The sequence below is a fragment of the Myotis daubentonii genome, chromosome 8, assembly GCF_963259705.1.
Source record: "Myotis daubentonii chromosome 8, mMyoDau2.1, whole genome shotgun sequence".
In the NCBI taxonomy this organism is placed as follows: domain Eukaryota; kingdom Metazoa; phylum Chordata; class Mammalia; order Chiroptera; family Vespertilionidae; genus Myotis; species Myotis daubentonii.
Window position 1 is genome coordinate 69,256,217 of NC_081847.1, and position 23,602 is coordinate 69,279,818.

General features: G+C 44.5%; 1 protein-coding gene and 1 long non-coding RNA gene across 4 annotated transcripts in view; both read right to left on the reverse strand.

Moving 5' to 3' along the window:
• The window catches only part of LOC132239867 (uncharacterized), a 566,058-nt gene that overhangs the window by 291,607 nt on the left and 250,849 nt on the right, over positions 1-23,602 (reverse strand). The gene's annotated exons all lie outside the window — the stretch shown is intronic.
• The window catches only part of EYA2 (EYA transcriptional coactivator and phosphatase 2), a 209,784-nt gene that overhangs the window by 138,526 nt on the left and 47,656 nt on the right, over positions 1-23,602 (reverse strand). The window lies entirely within an intron of this gene.

Consider the following 23,602-nt stretch of genomic DNA (forward strand, 5'->3'; position numbering starts at 1 on the left):
TCGGGAGAAGACGCCCACTTGATTAAAACTTTCCCCTCCTTCCTACTGTATTTTGCCACTAGAAAAATTATAGTTTGGACTCTTTCAAATGTCATGTGAATGAGCTGGAGTGAGCCAGGGAGACTTCTCGGGAGAGGAAGGGAGAAAGAGGCAGGGAGAGAGTGTTTGAATTTAGATTCCTCAAAGCCAGAGGCGTGGGGAGAAGTCCAAGTTGACTGTAGCTAAGAGGGGAAATGGATATGGTATTCCACGGTGTGACTTGCTCAGATGGAGAAAGGCTCCGAAGGCATTACTGATATTTAAGTCCCTCTAGGCAGCAAAACCCACCGCCCACCACTGTGGTCCCTCCCCAGAAAGAAGACACTAGCTCCTGAATTACTTTATCACATTTTGATAAAATGTGAACGGAGGCAGGGACAAGTGTCCTGGGTTCTTTGACTGAAAACTTTTCCAACCCTTGCGCTCTGTCAGTACTTATGCCTCCCAAATTCCTACCCACTGTGGTTAGGAAATGAGGTTTCCGGTTCATGAGCACAACATTGTACATGGCAGTTAGCAAAGGACTCAACTACAACCAGCAACGTTTGGCACTGATTCAAGTTGTCCTCAGAGAAAGGCTAAGTTTATTGACTGCACATCCGTATCCAAGGTCAGGATCCGATATCATTGTGCTAATAAACACCACGTACTGACTGAAGCCAAGTGGTTATGAACTCAGATTTCTTCGTAAGAAGGTTGTGGATTCAAATTCCAGCGTCACTACTCCCTAGCCAGAGCAAGTGACCAAACTGCTCTAAGTCAAAAGTGTTCTCACTTGGACTGTGGGGATTATCAGAGTACCTCCTTGATGAGGTCATGGTGAGGTGGAAAGAGATGATACATGTAAAGAAAGGACTTAGCAGTGGCAACCTAAATGCCTATGAATAACCAGGCAGTGCGCTCACATGATGGAATACAATACAGCTGTGCAAAAGGCTGGATGAAGCTCCACAGAGCACAACAGACAGATTGCCAGGCAAAGTACTGAGCAAGAGGTAGCAGGGTGCCCAAGTTGTGATTCTACTTCTATGAAGTGCAAAATACACAAACCAGTATTATATACTGTTTAGGGATGCAGACGCATGCAATAAAAATTTAATAGTATGTATAGGAACAATAAACACCAATTTCAGGACAATGGTTAACTCTGGGAATAGTAGGGGGGCGGGCGCGATTTGGGAAGTGGTACCCTGGGAGTGTCAATTATATGTGTGACATTTTCGTTCAGGGGCTGACATTGACTGAGGCCCATCAAAATATATAGGGTGGGGCAAAAGTAGGTCTGCAGTTGTTTGTATGGAAAATAATACAATAATTAATAAATAACAGTAAAAAAATAAAAATCCAGCCTGCCATCTGTTTTGTGTGACCCCTGAACGAAGGATTGCTTTTACATTTTTAAATGGTTGAAAGCAATCAAAAGAAGAATAACATTTCAGGATGTGAAAATTATGTAAAATTCAAATTTCAGTGTCCATAAGTAAAGTCTTTTGGAGCATAGCTCCAAATTGTCCACGACCACTTTCATGCTGCATTTCTGAGTAATTATGGCAGAGACCCACAAATATTTAATACCTGCCAGAAAATATTTACCAGCCCAGTTTTAGTTTGTAAACTGGGTGATGGGCATACTACTGTTATCCTCTGTTACGTGGTTACTGTGCATCTTTGTGTGCCTAAAACACTTAATTAAAGAAAAAATGTTTTTTATTGATTTTACAGAGAGGGAAATGGAGAGGGAGAGAGAGAAACATTCATTGGTTGTCTTCTGTGCACACCCCAACCAGGGATTGAACCAGTGACCTGGGCATGTGCCCTGACCGGGAAATCGACCTGGTGACCTTCTGGTGCATGGACAATGCTCAACCAACTGAGCCACACTGGCCAGGGCTGAAACACTTAATTTTTTGAAAAAAGAAATAAATCAGTTATTCTAGGACTTACACATAGGAAGTATTTTATATATACTTTTTAATCTGATAAAAGAATTCCACACAAATCAGCTTCTACTGCTTATATCTTTATATTAGCTGATACGCATTTAGTTCCTAAATGTTCCCAGGTATGCATGCATGCTGTGTGCCTGTTTGCTTATTCCCCGAACACCACAGACACTCCAGGAGAGAGGCCTGGGAGTCTCATTCTTTGAATACTTCAAACACGTTGTATGGAGCTCAGCAAATAGCAGATGTTGAACCTATTGTCTGACTGTAGGTGCCAGAAATTTGCATTTTATCTAAACTCATTCCCTTCATCCTTTTGGAGAAAGGTTATTCAAGGTTAAAAAATAAACAATGATGTAAAAAATAGCCCTGTCTCTAAGTATCCAGATGTTATGAGTATGGTATTAGAGGCAGCAAATTGTTAGCTAAATGACCAAATCCAGTTCAAAACAAAATGAACTGTCTCTCTGCATCCTCAGGGTTTAAAAGTCATTGCCAATATTTTAAAGCAAAGCCAATTTCATACAGAAACCTAGATTTTTAGCTTCTCTTGAAAATGGAAGAATAGTGCCACATTTCTGCATGACAACAATTAGCTGGAGTTGAGTAGTGGCAGACCAACTTAGTGAAGGCCTATGGGCTCCAGTTTGCCACAATCCCCACCCCTCCCTAGTGTCTTACAGTTGACCCTCCTTTTCCATGTTTATTTCCTCCTGGTCTCTATAGGCCTTTGCATTTGAAAGCCATCAGGAAAGCCTGACAAGGAAAGAAATAGCAATGTGACTTCTGGCCTCAGTCACATAGCTTATTTATTTTACTGAGTGTTGCTGTCATCCTCAAGAGCTCTTAGCACATCCAAACAGCATTTGTTGACATTACAGCAGAGCAGGAATGTGTTTGTGAGTTTTAACTCTGGGACAGAGTATTGCTGCTAAAGCTTTTGGTGTCTTCACCTCTTGCCTAATATCTTTGCAGGCCAAGCAACATGGAAATCATCCGTATTTTCCCAACAGCACTTGACACAGAATCTTATTCATTCTCTCATCTGATTGACACCTGTGGGGATAGGAAGAAGGAAGGCGTGGAGGGGGAGAGGGACTGGGAAGAAGGGAGGGAGGAAATCTAGAATTGAGTGATTAGCTTCTTTCAACAAGATTTTTAAGAATTCCTGTTTATCCTCATGTTTCCAATTCGCCCTAGAAAATGACTCTAATGTATTAAATGTGTCTTCTTAAATGATGTCATGTTGTTTTATGTGTGACGGACATGTTTTAATTTACATGAATAGTGTTGTATATGAGATCTCATTCTGTTGATGAGACTTCACCCCCAGTCTGCACTATGATTTTAAAAAGGATACATATTGCTGGACGATTCGCTAGCTTGTGGCTAGAAGTCCATACTGTGCACCCGCTCTATTTATTTATGCACTGCCCTAATGATGAACATGTAGGAAGCCGCCATCTCTCAGCCATCATAAACAATGCCGCAATGAACATTTTCATTTGAATATACTAAATATTTAAAAAATGTATAACATAATAAAATCATAAAACATATTTATGTATACACACATATATTCGTAAAATGGATATGTATGTATATATATACATATACATATATATATGTATATATATATGATTTCTGTGTCATTGAGTATGTGAACTCAACTTTGCCAAGTACTAGCAGACTGCTCTTCATAATTCCTGTACTAATTTAGATTCTCACCAGAAGTGCAGAAGCATTCTAGTTTCATAAATTCTTTTTTAAAAAATTCTTTATTGTTGAAAGTTTTACATGTGTCTCCTTTTCCCCCCATTGACCTCTCCCTGCCCGCTCCTGCCTCCCAGCACATGCCCCACCCCCCTATTGTCTTTGTCCATTGGTGCTCATAAGCATGGACACAAGTTCTTTGGTTCATCTCTTACCTTCCCGGTAGTTTGATAAACTCTTGCTAACACCTGGCATTGTCCACCTTTCTAATTTTTGCCAAGCTGATGGGGTGAAAAATGATACCTTAGTTGTTTTAAGTTGCATTTCTATGATTACTAGTGAGTATGAGCATATACTCAACCTAATTATGGGGCATATGAGTTTCGGAGAACTGTCTATTTACTAGTAAATCTTTTATCCTTACCCATTTTTCTACTGGATTCTTCGTTTGTTTGTTTTCTTGTTGAGTTGCTGGAGTGCCTCGTAGAATCTAGATATTGGTTCATTGTTGGTTTTAGATGCTATAAGTTTCCTTTCTTAATCTTTCATTTTCTGTTTTCTTTATTTATGGTGTCGTATAGAATTAAAAATGTCATATATTTGCCCAATAAGTTCTTTTTCCCCCACTAAATGTAAAAATTCTTTCCCTAACCCTTGGACATTAAAGTTTGTCTACATTTTAACTACTGACATGGAATTTTACCTTTCATATTTAAGTAAATATTCCACTTAGTATGATTTAAAGTTGCATTTGCCTCCAATATCGGAGAAAATGAAAATAAGCCATTTTCCTAATATGTATGCAACCCTCTAACTGAATTTACTCTTCAGATATTCTGGGACAGTTTGTATTTTGGTTTAATCTCATTACACAATTAAAAATAAAAGCCACAAAACATTGTTTTAAGGCACTGGAGGATAACCAAGGCAGGGCGTGAGGGCCCAGGATCCCAGAGAGATGAGAAATGGGCTGAGTTAAGTATGACCTCTACCACTTTTCCTTGCAAGACATTTGCCAATTTATAAGCACAGAGGAAGAAGGTAAGGGTTTAGAGTTTTCCAGTCTCATTGGGCTGGGGAGACAAAAACTGGCATTCAGGGCTACTGAACTATGGCAGTTAGCAAAGATCCTAGAGAAATGAGAACAATAGAGAAGTGAGCCTAATATTGTTGAAAGTCACTACCTTTGAGGCATTTGCTGATACCTAAGCTGGGTGGGGTGAGATCCAGAGAAGTCAAACAGAAAGGGGTAGCTCAGAAGGCAAGAAACGAAGCAGAGCTTTTGGCAAAGGCAGATTTTGGAGTTCATGGCCCATTAAGGATGAGAGGCCTTGGTAAACACACCAAGCTTTTATTTGTAATTTTTTAAAAATTTTATTTTTTAATTATAGTTTAACGTACACTGGGCTTTTAACTGACACCCTGAAGGGTTATTGCCTTGGAGCAAGGGCACACCAAATAGAACCTGTCTTGAGTTATCTTAATCCCTTACTGGATCAAAGTGATTTGCCTCCTACTATCGCCACCTACCAGAAGAAAAGTAACTTTCCTCTTGGAGAAGATGTCATCCTCCAAAGTCACCATAATTTTTATACACAATGTTAGCATTTAATAAAAACCACCAGGCATGCAAGGATATAAGATGAAATGATAAAAAAAAGACAAAAATCCAAATCCATATAAGATCCAGATATGGGGATTATCAAACAAGGATTCCCCATCAACTTTGATAATATAATCAAGAAAATAGATTTAAGGTGTAGAATGCTACTAGAGAACTAAAATCTTTAAAAAATCAAATGGAGATTCTAAAATTGAAAATAAAGTAACTGAAATTCAGAACTCAATAGAGCAGTTGAACCACAGATTGGATATAGCAGAAGAAAAACTAAATGAACTGGAAGGTAAGTCAGTAGACAAATCTCAGAAAGAAGGTTGGAAAATAGGTTAAAAAAACCATAAAAGCAACATGGAACATGGAGAAAAGGTCTAACATACATGTGATAGAGACTATAGAAGAACAGGAGAGAGAGAACAAGTCAGAAACTATATTTAATGAAAAACTGACAGGAACATTTCCAAGACGGATGAGAGATATCAAGCTTATGCAATGAGAAAGTTCCGTGCCTCCCAAGCAGAATAAACAAAGAGAAAACACTCCTGGGCATATACACTGAGTGGCCAGATTATTATGACCACCCCAACAGTACAATTAAGTGAATTAGTTATGCTAATAATAATAATACCTTGAGAGTATTTGTTTAGGAAGTTTTCAATATTCAGTATTTTTGGAAGTGTCAATGAAGTACTGATGGGGTGGTCATAATAATCTGGCCGGTCATAATAATCTGGCCATTCAGTGTATATCATGGTCAAACTGCAAATGTGTGAAAACATATTAATCTTAAAAGCAGCCAGAGGGGAAATAAAATACAGGTTATCTATAAAGAAGGAGAAATAAGACTTCTCAATAGAAATATGACTATCAGAAATAAAAAAAGGAATCTCACCTGCCAATGTAGAATTTTATGCCAGCAAGAAAATCCTTCAAAAGTGAAACAAGCCAATATTAAGATTATTTGCCAAGAGAAGACCTACACTACAAAATAATGTTCTGGGAGCATGAAAATTCTGCAAGGAATAGGGAACTGCATAAAAGGTGACTATGTGAGTAGGAGAGGGATAAACAAAGTTAACTTGTTTTAAGGACCTTGCATAAGGATGTGATAAAAGTACTAATTTATAGTAAAAGATTTACCAAAAATGTATGCTATAATGTTAAGGGTAACTAGAGGACAATAATTTAAAAATGGCTACTAACAAGCTAATAGAGGAGAAAATAGAATAATAAAAATAATTGAGTAATCCAAAAGAAGGAAGAGAAAAAACACAGAAGAGATGGAACAAATAGAGAAATAAAATGATAAATTTAAACTCAAAGTTATCAATAATTGTATTAAACTTAATACACATTTACATTACATTACAATAATTACATGAAATATAAACAGAATTAAAAGGCAAAGATTACAAGTCTGGGTTTAAAAAAACTGACTACACGATTATTGCAAGAGACCCTTCTACACTAATAAAAGAGAAAAATGGTAATTGGCGTACGACGATACCCTTTTCATTGGCTAATCAGGGCTATATGCAAATTAACTGCCAACAAGATGGCAGTTAATTTGCATATGTAGGCACAACGCAGGGAGGCGAAAGGGAAAGCAGGAAGAAGCCCCCTGCCACTGACAGTGATCGGAAACCTAGAGGGGAGCTAAGAACTGGGGGGCAGGGCAAAGGCGGCCCTGGGGCCGCCTTTGCCCTGACCCCCAGCCATGATCAGAGAATCAGGTGCCTTTTCCGCCCTGGCCAGTGATAGCAGGAAGTAGGAGTGGAGCCAGCGATGGGAGCTGGGCACGGTTGAAGCTGGCAGTCCCAGGAGCTAGGGGCCCCTTGCCTGGGCCTAAAGCGAAGCCCACGATCACGGGGCCGCTGCAGCTGTGGGTCCCCGCTGCCCAGGCCGAACGCCTCAGCCAGAGGCGTCAGGCCTGGGCAAGGGGCTGATCCTGCGATTGGAGGGTGATGGGGGTCAATGCCTGAGGGCTCCCAGTATGTGAGAGGGGGCACGCTGGGCTGAGGGACACTCCCCCCCGCCCCACACCCAGTGCACGAATTTCGTGCACCGGGCCCCTAGTTTAAATATAAATATACACAGAGATTCAAAGCAAAATATTGTAAAAGTCTATATGAAGCAAATACTAATTAAAAGAAAGCAGAAATGACTTCAAATTGACTTGAAAATTAAAACCATTATCAAGATTGAGAGGAACATAAAGTAATGATAAAAGAATCAATCCAGCAAGATATAGCAATTAAAAAGTTTGCCTTCCCCCCAATTAATTTGCATGGTATTTACTCCAAAAGGAAACAAGCCACTTGACTGAGTCTCTAGATCTTTGGTAGGCAATGCAAGATTGAATCAAATAGCCCTCCAGCAATTCAAACATCATCCTGTGGAGGCAACGAAATAGATAACACTAACAAGGCTGGAGCAGTAGGGTTGTGATGCTCACAAAGTAAGCAGGACCTTAACTTAAGAACCTGACAATTGCTCTTTCTTGTTATGGTTTAGGAGGCTTTTATCTTGCAGAAGCAAACCAATAATCAACAGTATAGCAATGTGAACAGAGAAAAACCCTTCCAAAAATTCTAATCATAGCTCTCATTTCTCAGGCATCTCTTACATGCCAGGCAATTTTACCGATCACTTTTACATCATATCCTTTAATTCTCTCAACCACCATGGGAGACAACAGTTATCTACCTTCCATTTCCCAACAGGCCGACTAAACACAGATTTAGGTCTGAGTAAAGCATAGGCACCAAGGGAATGTGAATCATTCCTAGTTAGTGAACATATCCTGTTCTGCCACGAAGATTTAAAAAGCAGCTTTTAGAATTTCAGCACAGGGTGAGTTTTATGTTTGTGTTTTGTGGGTCATATTGTTTTATTGCTGAGTTATAAGCAAAGGTATGGGATTCATTTACAAAAAGTTACATGGCAGTGGAGGAGGGAGGCTGATCTCGTCGGTGTTTTGAGGCCTCTGAAGGTCTTAACAGGCCCTGATTATAGTGCTCTTTTTACAGATAATTCTAATAAAAATAGCTAACACTTAAAGAGCACTTCCTCTGGAGCCAAGAGACCTTTGAATATATTGGCTCACTTAATCCTGTGAAGTCAGTACAGATGAGGAGACTGAGGCTCAGAGAGCGACCTGGTGGTTCGTGCTAGAACCAGGATTCACAACCAGGTCCTCTGGCTCCAGGGTCTATGATTTGAACCACAGCTTGTAAGTAAAACTGAGTCAGAATTTGAACTCAGGGCCCGTCCAGCTCCAGTGTATCCCCTAAGCCACCGGGTCAGAGCACCGGCTCTGTCACTGCCACAGGGGGTCAGATTCTAGCTCTTGTGTCTTAGCAGCTATATGACCATAGGCAAGTTATTTAATGTCTCTGAGCCTCATCTTTAAAGATGGCGAAAATAAGAGGGCCCTTCCTGGCAGGCTGTTCTACAGATTAAATGAGAGACGGCATGAGTGAGTGGGTGCTCAACTGGCATTTGAGGGGTAGCGACTACTGACGTTATTTGCATTCACACAGACAAAAGCCTGAAACATACATTCCTGGGGGACCCTGGGACCTGCCATGAAGATCATCCGACAACCACTGGTTCCTATTGTGGCCTGATGGACAGAGTTGAGTTCTTTTACAACTTAGGGGGCGGCCTCCTTCCCATCTTCCCCTCTCCCCTCCTCACAATGACCTGAAATAGGAGACCAGCTTAGCCTCTTGGCAGGGGAGGGAAGAGGGAGAGCAGTCTAACAGAATCTGGAGGGGGGCGCAGGGCGGGGGGGATAGAAAGACTTAGCTTCTCTTTCATGAAGGCAGGGAAAGGAAGCAAAGGCATGGGATTCATTTACAAAAAGTTTCTGCCCCAGTGTTGCATTGTTGCAAAACCCTGATACCCCTGCTGCTTGCGAAGCAGGCCAAGAGCCGCAGAAAGAAAGAGGCATTCGAAAGCCCCAGGCCTCTGGCCTTTTCCTTGGCCGGCTGCTGCCAGCGGCTTGCACCATTTGTTACCCTTGTCACCACCCCTGTCCCCAGGGACTGAGAAGCGTTGGGGGAGTGTGAGGCTGCTGGAGGAGCCTGAGAGATGACAGCTGGAAGGTGGGGGGTGGGGGAGACTTCAAAGGCTGGGAGGGATCAAAAGCAGATGGAGGGTCCCAGGCGGGTGGGCAGCTCACCTTTCCACACCCCCCTGAGCACACTAGCTACCTTTGCTGAGAACAGCGGCCCTGCCTGCTGGCTGGAGAGGACAGATGGCCAGTCAGCCAAGGGGACTAGAGAGAAGGCCAACTCCCAGCATCTTTCAAGGGCTTAGGAATCCAAACGTGCCGACAACCATCACAGGTTTTTCGTTGGACCGCAGCTGTGGCCCCAACCTGGACATTTCTGGCCGCCTCCACACCCCCCACTCCCATTTGATTTCAATTCTAAATACATCTGCTAGGCGCAAACGGGTTCTGCACCAGTCTCCCCATCTCAGGGGGAGAGCTGCTCACATTAAAAGCCCAGGATTGTCCCCCTCCTCCCTCTCCTTCAATTCTCATATCCAATCCATCACTAGGTGTCATTAGGTTTACCTCCTCAACATCCATGGAACTCACTGACTGCTCTCCACCTCCATGGCCCAGCCATCACCCTCTCTGCCCTGGACAGCACCACAGCCTCTGCCCTCTGCGCCCATCTCCTTGGGGCCACTGTGGCCTCCCTCCAGTTTGTTCTCAGTGCAGTGGCCTGAGGGACTGCAGACAACAGAAATGGACCTGCGTTCTCACCTCATCCTTGCTGACAACCTCCAATGCCTTCTGTTATTCTGAGAATGAAGCCAAGACTTCTGAACACAGCCTTGGTCAGGCTTTCCTTCAGTGCATGTCTCGTTCCAGCACCATGGCCTTTGCCCGTGCTGTTCCCTCTGCTTGAAACACCATTCCCTCCTGCTTGCCCCTCAGAGGTCTCGGCTCTAGCATGGTTTCCCCAGGCGCTCCCTGAGTACAGCCCATTCCCCTAGAGCAGCTTCCACAGGCCCACGTCCCACCCTCTCTTAGTGCAGTCACTATAACAATTTTTCCAGGTGTAGGTCAGTTATTTACTGCCATCGGTCTTCCGGACCAGACTATAAGCAACCTGACAGCAGGGATATTGTCTGTTTTGTCCCCCATTACATTCCCCAAATCTCCTGCAGGGCCTGGCCCTTGAGAGCTGTTTAATAAATATTTGTGGCATAATAGATGAATTTACTGTATGAATAAATGTACTCATTCAATCAGTATTTATGGAGTGCCTGCTATATGTGCTGGTCACTGATACTGTCACCACCCCAGATGGGATACTCATTTATATTCCGGCCTGGGCCCTCTAGGCATGAGTTTGAGACCCCCTGGTTCACTCTTCTTCCCAGTGTTAGGACTGTATACAGGACATGGTCAGAAGGACATGGATGTTGGATGCTACTGTCCCCAAGCCACCCCAGAAGGGAAAAGTGGTCCCAAAGCTCCTGTCCAGATGACACAAGGTACTTGTTCATTGTGGTTATGAGCCTATTAAGCTCTGCCTGGTTGTCATGTCTTTTGTAGCCCTGCTCCACCCTATCCCCCCATAGTTCATTATTTCCAGCTTTATTAAAATATAACTGACATATTGTATAAGTTTAAGGTGTACTAGTACATGAGATGATTTGATACATGTATATATTGCAAAATTATCTCGGTGGTCCTGCTTTGAGCTAAGAAAACAGGAGGAGAAAGCGGAAACTTCCAGAGACACAGCATGCAGTCATCACTAAGAAGGAGCATGCAGGGGCAGTGGGGTCTTGGGTTTGGCCTGGTGGGTCTTGTGGCGATAGCATCCTTCCTTTCTTTGGGGGGACTGCCTCTCCCCGACTCTCAGACAATGTGGCTTGGGTGGGGCTGACCCTAAGCCTGGCAATTAGCACCCCCCCCCCCCCATCTACAGTGACTGGCTCAGGGGTAGTGGTCACGAGTCCGTGGGAGCCAATGAGAGGCCCAGGATGAGCTCCTGCAGAAGAGATGCCCTTTCCCACTGGACATGAGCCTTGGAAGGTGTCTATGGGAGCTGCTGGCAATCCAGGGACACAGCCTACATTTGAACGGCACGTCTTAAAAGACTGTGACCCCATCCTGGTCACATGGGCCTCACATCTTTGGAGTTCAGTGTGAAAGTCAGAGTAGGAATAAACTGCCTACCAGTGAAATTCGGGGGCTGCTGTTACTGTGGCCTACTTCTGTGTCCACGGGAAGACCCCACATGCTACAATGGTGCGGTCACAAGCCTCTTCTCTTGTCCACGTCTCCATCCCTCCTCCGCACCTCCCTTACAACAGGGAAGGTGTCACTTAGTAGAAGTTGTGGAGGCAGGGCTGGGATACAGAGGCAACCATCTACTCAGGTGAACAAGATACTCTCAGTCTCCTCTCCAAAGGCCATGAAGAAGGCAGATAAAGTAGGGACACAGCGGATGCTAAATTCATTCAAGGATTCATTCATTCATTAAGTCAGGCTGCCAATCATTTGGCATCATTGCCTCTATTCCTATCACATACAAAAAATGAAAGTCTGCTCTTTTGTTACTTATTTCACTTTTTATTTTTTTTGAAGGCCAAGGCCTGTTCCAGGCACAGGGAATACAATGCCAAATCAGACAGACCTGTTCCCTGCTCTCATGAAGTCCGGATTGTAGAGTGGGACTTGCTATCCAGTCTTAGGTGGCATTCATCAGGGGTGACCCCAGAGAGCTGGGATATAGACAGCCTAGTCCTAGCGATGTGTCTCCTCAAGCTGAGAAAATAACTGCATCAACTTTTCTTTCTTAAGATAAAATTTTAACCACCCAGGTAATATCTCAAAACATTTGTAAATAAATTTGAAAATTTCAGATCAAATTAAAGTTGCCTTTGGCCACTATATCCCACCAGCAGTATCCGCAATTACTAACAGGATGAATAGCTCTGAAGACCTTTCTCTGGTCAACAACACACACAAATGGCCAAATATGTCCCTACGTAGAGTGTTTTATCAACATGTTTTAACCAATGTCATTGATCTGTACATCCTGTTCCAAGACTTTCTTCACTCTAACCATAAAAATATCTTTTTTCAAAAAATATATTTTATTAATTTTACAGAGAGGAAGGGAGAGGGACAGAGAATTAGAACCATTGATGAGAGAGAAACATCAATCAGCTGCCTCCTGCACATCCCTCACTGGGGAGGAGTCAGCAACCAAGGTACATGCCCTTGACCAGAATCGAACCTGGGACCCTTTAGTCTGAGGGCCAACGTTCTATTCACTGAGCCAAACTGGTTAGAGCATGAAAATATCTTGATGTCCTTTCCCTGTCAGGATACAGAGATCCAGCGTATTCTTTCTCCCTGCTGCACAGCATCCCCAGGTATGTCTGCACCACAGTTCCTTTCAGCCAGTCCTGTTTTCCCAACTTCTGTTATTTTAACTCATGTCACACGGATGGCCTGGGACACACCTTCTTGGGCACACATGCATGTGGCTCTCTAGGTGTGATACCCCAAAGGAAAACTGCTGGGCCTCCCTTTGAAATCATCAAGGACACTGTCAGAGTGGCTGATCCAATTTATATTCCCAATGGCCGTGTCCTGTCCTCTCACCCTTGCGTTGCTTCTATTCCCTGATCTGAAAGATTTTATCCAAAACCCTTTTAGGAACACATAGCAATTGTTTTAATAGGCCTCCTCAGAGTCAACTCCTCACCACCATCGTTCAGCCTCATGTCGTAGGGAGTCCTGTTGGGAAGGAGAGTCAGCCCGGGTCTAGAATCCTAGCCTCCGACTAAGCTCTCCCACCCACGCGGGTAAATTCTCATCATGTGAACTTGGTGCAGAATAAAAACGGTTGAGGGAGAGTTTTATTATGCTTCCCTCATTCCTGATAGCATATGAAACAAGGGCCCTTTGTTTGGGCTAATCCCGTTTTGCTGTCCATGGGATATATTTTTAAACTTTTTATTTTGATTTCATTATAGATTCATAAGAAGTTGTAAAAAAATAGTACAGAGAGGGCTTGGGTATCCTTCCCTCAATTTCCCCCCAGTGATTGCATGCTACCCAACTGCAGTACAATATCAAAACCAGGAAATTGACATTGGTGCAATGTGTGACTGTGTAGAGCTCGGCGTCATTTTATCACACGCGTAACCACCATTGCAACCGATACAGAGAACTATTCCATCACCACCAAGATCTCCCTTGTGCTGTCCCTCCCCAGGCTCACCAAGCCCCGCCCCAGCACCTCTAATCCCTCGCAATCACTAATCCGCTCTCCAACTCTAAGATGTCACTTTGAGAATGTTACGTAAATGGAATCATACCGTCTATGACCCCTTGAGATTGGCTTTTTAAAAAACATGACTCAAGTTCAGATGCCTGCATTTTACAATGTGTTTTTCCAATATTCCCGAAGCCCACAGAGGCAGCCTTCAGAAAGTACCCAATGTGCGGTGACCAACCAGGACAGGACCACACACATTCTGCTGATTTCAGGTTGGGTTCAACAGGGCCCTGGAGCGAGATGCAGAACTTTATAGAACATTTCTCATGCAGAGCCATAGGGAAAAAAAAGAAAAAGAAAAAACCCCCAAAAAAGCCAACCCAACCCACAACCATCAAAACAAAGCACAAAACGAAACACCGCGACTTTGTAAGGGAAGGCCTGGCCCTGCCAGCGAAGGCTGGAGAATGTCAAGTGCTGGAGGCGAAGGGGAGCCCCAGCACTGGCCCCCCAAGAGACAGGAAAGGAGGCAGCAGGCTGGAGACTGCATTCTCCTCGGTTACAAAGGCATTTTGTTTTGACTTTACATCCCCTACCCTTAGTGGATACCACACAGGCATCGCTGCCCATCACTGTTCCTCTCCTTGCTCACCCAACCACAACCGACCGCAATGACCTGGACCCATATTAAACCATCTTAAACCATGGAGAGAGTCATTCTGAAACTACAGAATAGGGCATTTTAATTAAGTGAAGGGGAATGGGTGGAAGAAAAATACTGGAGAAACGGTGAGAGAAACTGAATGCTAAAAACTGAATATTAGGATATCTTCGCTCTCCCCAAATCCTTATTCGTGCCCCCCGGAAGCAATGACCATTACAAACCTGGAAGTAAGAATAGTCCACATGCAGTAGGTGCTGTCTAGGAGCCAGGCACTGTTTTAAATGCGATTCACCTTTGAGCTCCCTTAGTCTTCCCAGTAGCCCCTACAGGAGAGGGAAAACTCAGACCCCATGTTATAGATGAGGAAAGCAGGGACCAGAAGTGTAGGCCACTTGCCTAAAATCAACTATAAGGGGCAGAGATGGACTTAAAGCCAGGGTGTCTGACTCTGAGTGTTCTCCTCTCCTGCCATCTGCCACCGACAGCAGCAGATGTCTTAAAATTAATCCTCCCTAATGACTGATCTCCTCTAATTACATCATTACTCTGAGTTTTTACATGTTTTTCTTCTTGTTTTGAGGTTGCATCAATTTTATATGGTCTTTTTCTTTATTCTCCTTGTTTTTTCTTTTTCTTTTTTTTGTAAGATGCTTCATGGAGAGCTAGAAATTTTTGTTTGTTTTGTTTTTAATGAAAAATCTAAAATATATGCAAAAGCAGACAGTATAGTAAAACGAATCACCGAACACCAATCACAACCATTTTCAAGATTTTATCACATGGGTCTCTTCTAAGCTTTTTTATTTATTTTTCTCTTTAGTGAAGTTTTAAAACCAATTTGAATTTGAAGTCTCTTCTCTCTGCCACACTGCCTTAGAAAATATGGACATACCTAACGAAATTCACATCCATACCTGTGCCATCTTAAATACGGTCCCTACTCTCCCCCCCCCCCCCCACCCCCCAATGTCTCCACCTGGCCTTTTAAGGTTGGTTTGTAAGATTCGGGGTCTAAAAGAGTCCACATGTTACATTTGCTGAGTTACATGTACTTACTAGCAGTCTAGAATAGCCTCCCCCCTTTTTATGCAGACTACTGACATGTTGAAGAAACTAGGTTGTTTTGCAGAATATCTCATGTTCTGGATTTTGTTTGCGTCCCCATGGTGGTGTTAACTTATTCCCATACATTTACTTTAAAATTAACTTAGGTTCAGAGTAACTGAAGGGTGGGGCAGTAATGCTTCAAAGTTCTTCCCATTCATCGCATCAGAAGGGGCACAGCGTCCAGGTGCCCGCTTCAACGGATACGAATAGGGGTCAGTGGGTCCGGGTGGCGACACTCCTTCCATTTTAAAGTTCCCCGTAAACCTGTGATCTAATGCTTTCATCACTATGGGATGAATCAATTTCCGTTAGGGGTTTATAAATTTTAAAAAATTAAGGGAGCGAGAATATTAATACATATTCATGGCAAATTGCTGTCACAAATCTTTCTTCACTGCACTCCCCAACCAGCCTGTGAGGTAGGCGGAGCCAGCCGGACCGGAAACAGTGGGGTGAGTGCAGGCTCCCGCAGGTGCTAAGGTGCCTGGGTCAGACCCAGCTCTGCCACTTCCTAGTGGAACGGGATCTGGCTGGACGTGTCTGCCTCAATTTTCTCATCTTTCCAGTGGGGAGACAAATAGTAGGCATGTCCTAGGGCTGTTGTGAGGATGAAATGACTTACTACTCGTGTAGTTCTTAGAACAGAGCAGGATCACCGTAAAGGCTCTTCTCCACCCTACAAGGGAGAGGCCAATTGTTAAGTAAATGTCCTCTCTCTGGTCCCTCCGCTAATGAGACAGGCCGAGCTGGAGCAGAAACCTCATGCCCCTGCATTACGTGAAGTCAATGGAATGTTTTCCCACATTTGGAAAATCATTGCAAATAATTAGGAAAACACACCTTTTGGCCATAATGACTTCTGGTTGGCTTCATATAACCCCTAAGCCAAGGCCCCACACAGCGTGGGCCCTGAGCACCCCTCCACTCTCATCTCCTTACTGCCTCTCCTGCAGGGACACTCCCTTCTGCTATTACCCAAGCATCTCATGGTTTTTCACTCGCTGTTCCTTCCACCACAATTCCTCTTCCCCAGCTCTTCTCCTGACTCACTCCCTCTCTCCATTTAGGTGTTTTCTCAAATGTCACCTCCTCAGGAATGACTTCCCTGAACATATTATCAAACCCATTCCCCCATCTCTCCAACCCCCACCCCACTCCCTGCTTTCCATTCCCTGACCCTGCTGTAGTTGTCTTTACAAGTCTGATCGCTATCTTAAATTATGCTGCATATTTATTTGATCACTAGCTGGGGTGGGAGAGGGGCCTTGCATATCCTTAGCATCGAGGGCGGAAACTGTAAATGGCACTAAACATCAGCCAATAAATAGCAGTTAAATGAATGCTGAATAAGGACCTGACAGCCTTATAGCCGACCAATATACACAGAATCTCGCACGCACCATTTATCAACAGCACTTGCAATATTTAACTTTTTGTAACATGTGTGACCCTCCGCATCCCCCTCTGCCCTACATTTAGTAGTAAACTGTATTATAATGGTGTTTGCACACAAAAGGGGGAGGAGTTTCCAAATTCTAAGCGAAGGCTAAACTCAACAGCCTTAAGCATGGACCCCCCTTTTGAGATCTGCCTTGGCCACGTTTAAAATCGCACCAGAACCTGCTGGGAAAAACTAAACAAACCCCCAAAGGGTGCATCGTGGGGCTGAAACAGGTCTGGGGTCCTGAGTTAGGTTGGCTCATCTGATGACGCTTCAGCTGACAGCAGCACTGAAGAACCCTGGAGTCTGTCATTGCTGATATTCACAAGGACTGAAGTCAAGTTTCATTCCATCAACACTACGGAGCACCCACTATGTGACAGGCACTGACCTAGTTCCTGGTAATCCAGTAGGGGGCAAGACAGACGGCACCACTGATGCCGGGAATCGACATCCTGGTAGATTTCACTGCGGATCATGGAATTCACTCCTGCTGGTAAAATCCAGCGAGCAGTGCCTGTTACCTGAACACAGACAAGACAGAGGGCCTCTGAGCCAATCTTCACGTTGAGAAAGGGCTCCTCGTGTGCCCAGCACTACGTTAGGCGCTTTACATATACTGGCTTATTTAATTCTCAAAGCCACCCATAAGATCAACAGTATTGTCTCCCCCTTTTACAGGGGAGGAAACCGAGCACCAGAAACACGAAACCACCTGCGCAGGGACACAGAGCTACATAGGCAGCCGGCGCTAACAAGGCTTTCAGAGCAGGGGTTCGGGGTGGGGTGGTGGTGGTGGGGGGTGATTTTGTCCTCCAGGGGTCGCTGGGCAATATCTGGAGACGTTCTTGGCGGCCGCACCTGGGGGAGGGTGCTACTGGGATCTCGTGGGTGTAGGTGAGGCCAGGCATGCTGCTAAACATCCTGGAACGCATAGCACGGTCCCCACGACAAAGAAGCATCGGGCCCCAAATGTCCTAAGTGCCAAGGTTGAGAAACCTGTTTCTGAGCAATGTTTGCTCCTTGCCACCGTGGGGTGTATGCACAGCTGTCCCCTTCGCCCTGGATGCTCATCCTGCCTCTCTCACCTTTAGGTTTCTGCAAAAATGTCGCAATGTCACTGCTTCCAGGAAGCCTTCCCTGACCTCCACTGGCACCGTCACCTCCCTGATTGGATTAGCTGTCACCGCACCCGGAGCTCTGCATGCATGGCATTAATTACCATGGCAATGAATAATTAGCTGAGTATTTAGTTGTGTCATGCTCACCTCTCCCATTAGGCGCTATACGGCAGCCATGAGCCACCCGTGGTTTCTGAATATTTGAAACATGGCTAATCCCAACACACCCTGGATGCCAAAGACTTAGTACAAAAAAATAAACTAAAATCATGTATTAGTAATCACAGAAATGTTGACTATATGTTGAAATGGTAATGTTTTTTATAATTTAGGTAAAATAAAATATATCAACATTAATCTAATCTCTCTCTCTCTCTCTCTCTCTCTCTCTCTCTCTCTCACACACACACACACACACACACACACACACACATTTAATCCTCACTTGAGACTATGCTATTATTGATTTGAAAGAGAGAGAGAAACATCGATGTGAGAGGGAAACACTGATCTGTTGCCTCCATACGCACCTGGACTGGGGATTGAACCTGCAACCATTTTGGTGTATGGGATGATGCTCCAACCAACTGAACCACCTGGCCAGACTCTTTATATATTTTTTACTGTGTCTACTAGAAAATTTAAAATTACATATGTGGCTCACATTTCTAACTCCCATTACGTTTCTATTGGACAGTGCTGCTTGCGACCTTAATATGTTCCACAAGGATAGAGATCCTAACAAGACTGTTCCCACTCAATAGCCAAGATTTGGAAGCAGCCCAAGTGCCCATAAGAAAGTGAGTGGATGAAAATCTGTGGTACATCTACACAATGGAGTACTACTTGGCCATAAAAAAAGAAGGAAATCTTACCTTCTGTGACTGCATGGATGGACCTGGAGGGGAGTATGCTAAGGGAAATAAGCCAGTCAGAGAAAGACAAGTATTGTAGAATTTCACTTATATGTGGAATCTAATGAACAAAATAAACAAACAAAACAGAAACAGACTCATAGATACAAAGAACAGACTGTTAGCTGTCAGAGGGAAGGGGGTTGGGGTGAAAAGGTGAAGGGATTAGGCAAAAACAACAACAATAAAAAACCCTCATAGACACAGACAACAGTATGGTGATTACCAGAGGGAAAGGAGGGTGGGGGAGGTAGAACATGAATGGGACATAAATGGTGAAAGACAGAGACTTGACTTTGAGTGGTGAACACCTAATACAATATATAGATGATGTATTGTAGAATTGTACTCTTGAAACCTCTATACTTTTATTAACCAATGTCACCCCAATACATTTAATAAAAACAAACAAACAAATAAATAAATAATGAACGAATGAATGAAAAGGGAATGGCTGAATAATAATAAAAAAAAGACTGCTCCCACTCTATCCCTAGACCTAACAACAGTGCCTGGCACAGAGTATATGCTGACTAAATATTTTGAATGAATGAATGAATGAAGTGTAAGAGATATAAGAGCTTGCTTTGTTGGTATCCTGGTTATCAAGAGCAGTTTAGTTGTATACTGCATTTTAAAGCTCTCCAAACATTTATCAGGGGCTACAGTTCACCTGCCTAGTCCGGGTCAACGTAGACACTAGCTTTCTCTTCGGACACAAGCCTGTGACCTCAGCTGGTTCCCTTGCTTCTTTTGCTGAGCCCACACCCAGGAGAGAAGATGAGGCTTGAGAGAAATGTTCAAGAGAAACAGCCAGAGTCTCCCACAAAAGTCAACAGACAGTGGCTTGGGAAGTCTGTCAACCTTGACTGAACAAACACATTCTAGAAAGGGCCACTCGTACTTGCAGGGAACAGCATGGCAGACGGGAGCCAAGGAGGGCAAGGCTGTGCCAACCTGCGGGAGTCAAGAGGCCAAGAAGAAGTGTCTGGGAGGCTGAGCAAGCCTGGGCCCGAACCAACCAGGTGGGGTCACCTGTCTCCGTCCTAAGCCAAGGAAAACAGTTGTCTGAGACAAGACGAGAAGCAGGTCAGACTCAGGAGCTGTGCAGCCCGGGCGCCCAGGCCTGGCACGGGAGTCGCCCTGGGGGGCTGTGACTCTGCATCACTCTTGGAGGCTGCTCCCTCCGAGGACCAGGGCTCTGGGGCCCCCTGGCCCCAAAGCTCTAATTTGGACCCACTGCTGGGTAGGGAGAAGGGATTAAGGATTTGTGGGGCCAGAAGAGAAACCAAACTTGGTGTCTTGGCCCCTTTTCAATGGGGCTTTAGTTGATTAGGGGTGAGTTGGCTGTGAGCCTGCACCCCAGTCCTGGTGCTCAAATTACTGTTTGACCTTGAACAAGACCAACATCTCACACTTAGAAAGGGTTCACAACTGAGGCCCGGCTCAGGGCCAGGCACGTGACATACAGTGCCTAATGAGAGTTAACACTCATACCGCAGGTCAGCAACCCAGAGGGCAAGTGGCAGAGGTGAGATTCGAACCCAGGCAGCTCCAGTTCTGTTCACCCATTACATGAGTGTGAGCCCCATCTCTACTACTTACTTGCTATATTCAAGTTGGGAAACCATAGTATCACCACTAACTATGATTTATCCAACATTTACCAATCTCCGGTCACTCATTGCTCTAAGTGTATTATTACTCACTGAATGTATTACTCATTGAATCCTCAGGACAACCCTTGGCTATCATTGCCCCATAAATTCAAACTTAGGCATAACGGCTCCCATGTAACCACTACAGAGGCTGGAGAACACAGGCTCCAGAGCCACACTGCCTAGCTGGAGTCCCAGCTAGCAACTTGATGGTACCTTCTTTGGACCTCATTTGCTCATCTCTAAAATGGGAATAATAACAGTATGTACCAATGGGGTTGTTGTGAGGGTATCCTATATAATAAAGGAGTAGTATGCAAATTGTCCCCTCGACTGGGGTTCACCTGGGAGTTCGACCAGGGGGCAGGGCCGGCCGGGGGAAGGGAGGGAATACCTGGCTGGTAGCCGGCAGCCGCTAGGGACCCTACCAGTTCACGAATTTCGTGCACTGGGCCTCTAGTTAAATGAACAAATACTTGAAAGTATAGGGTGTCCCAAAATTCACGCAAGAAGTAATTTTGATAGAAAACACAGGTTTATAATTAAAAATTGTAAATTTTTTATTGATTCATAAAGTATACAGTATAGGGTTATATATGGAATAGCACATCAGGTAAATGGCCTCCACGGCTTTGCTGGCACATGCGGAAAGCCGTGGTCTTCATTGGTCTTCATCGTCCCTGCTCCTGGGCCATAATTGGTACTTGGTAATGCTCATCAAATTGAAGGGATTGAAATCAAAGGGAAACAGATATTAGAATCAGATTAAATAAACCAAGTAAAATTAGGCTTTTATTTTTTGTTGTTGTTGTTAATGCTCATGCAAAATTCAAATCTTGCGTGAATTTTGGGACACCCTATATTTAGCAGAGTGTTTGGCAAAGAGAAATTGTTCAAAGAAGAGCCCACTATCCATCATGCCTGCAATACCTGGGCCACAGGAGAGGTGACAAGTCAGACTCCCCAGGGAGGGGCGGGAGACAGAACCCAAACTCAACCTTCAACCCTCCCGCCCCTGCGCTCCCAGGCACTTCCTGTGGACACCTGCATCCCTTCAACAGCTACCTGCAGGCGCTCCACACACCCAACACCACTCGGGTCTCCTCCTTAATCCCCGCTGACCAACTCCAGTAGCCCGTGTGGCGCTTCCCAGCCTCCACACTCCCAGAGTGAGATTTTGAAACATAAACCTGACCTTGTCATGCCCCCATTAAAACCTCTTTAATGACTCCTCATCACTCTTGGGCTCAATTCCAAACTTTCACAGGGGTGAAAAACAGTGGCTTTCAAAATCTTTGAGACTCACAGTAGAAACACATTTTACAATGCAGTGCAGTGTACACCTTTATAAAACTTGAAATAAAACTTTCAAGAAACCACACTGAACTCATATGCAACACACATGAGCACTTTCTATTCTATTCTTTTTTTTTTGCGTTTCCCCAATGCTGGCTGTGGCCCACCAAATTCTTTTCATGACCCACTGAAACACTAACAGTCCGAACAACACTGGCTTGAGAACTCTCAGGCCCAGGCCCTGGCAGCCGTTTGGCCTCATTTCTCCTTACTCCCTCTTGGCAGCCCAAGTTCTGGTCATGCTGAAGCCCCAGCATCATGTTCCCTCTTGCCACTGGGCCTTTGCACATACTGTTCCCCCTGCCTAAAGCACTCTTCCTACTTGCCCATATGGCTTAACCAAAGGCTGCCTCCAGTCCTCACTTTGGACCAATTGACCTAAACATTTCTGGGGGTGAGGCCTGAACATCAGCATTTAAAAAATTCCCCAGTGAGTGTCCAGAGCCCCCCTAGGCCCAGGAAGTCAGCCTGTTTCATTTCTGCCACACACTGAAGACAATCTAAAGTAGCTTATGTGTTTGTTGATTTGTTTGCTTGTCTTGGATTTCTTGATATCCCTGTCCCTTCCCCCAGGGCTGAGGAAGGTACCTACACATGTGATACTGGATTGGTCTTAAGCCAGACCTCTGAGAAACATGATGGAGATGCAAAGTCAGCGTTCTGGCGGCATCTTCGCAGCGCCTCCTAGGATGCTGGCTTGCTTTCCAGTAGCTGCTGAAATGCTCACGCGTTTAAACCTACAAAATACACCCCAAATTCAGCATGGCTCGGATGGCAGAATGGTGATTCGGGAGGGCCCCAGAGCAGGGTTGGCAAATGTTTTCTGCACAAGGCCATACACTATTTCTGTAAGTATTTTAGGCTTTGTGGGTCATGCTGTCTCTTTGCAACTGCTCAACTCTGCCATTGGAGTTCTAAAGCAGCTCCATGTAAATGAATGAGGATTGTCTTGTCTCAGTAAAATCTTATTTACAGAAACAAGCAGTGGGCCAGATTCGGTCTTTGAGACATGGCTTGCCCATCCCTGCGCTAGAGTGTAGGGGTTAAGAGCTGGATTAATGGAGCTCAGCCATGTAACCTTAGGCAAGTCATTTACCTTTCTGTGCCTCAGTTCCCACACCCATTAAGCAAGAAGATATCTAGTTCACAGGGTGTTTGGGGGGAGGATTAAATAAATCAATGCACATGAAACACTCCAGAGAGTACCTGACATTCAGTAAACACATCAGTAAGTCTTAGCTGCCTTATTATCACTGTCTGGAAGCAGAGAGTCCTGAGAGCAATCCCAGCTACACCTCTTACCAGGGTGTCCCCTGTGCAAAGCGTCTCTCTCAGCCTCCATCTCCTCAGCTGTAAAATGGGATAATAATAGTAGCAGCCGCCCTCAGGGTTGCTACAGGATGAAATGAGCAAATATAGGCCAAAGTCAGCCAAAGTCAATAGTACTGCATTATTCCCCAGAATGATACTGATAAGACAAAAACAGAAGAAATCAAAACAAAACTTGGGTGAGTTGCAGCCCCTGCCGTGGGCTCAGGCTCCGGGCCTGGCCTGAACCTCGTAGGTGTGGCTGGAGGGGCCCTTTTTTGTTTTCTTGCAACCCTTTCAACACAACCCCTTCTTCAGATTTCAGAAGGCAAAGAAAAACACTGGGCTGGCCGTTTCCAACACTCCCCTGCACCACCCCTCTGCATCCGGAGTTCCTGCTGACTCCAATGGGACTGGATGCCCGGAGCTTTTCAGAGAGAAGAGATGCCTAGATCA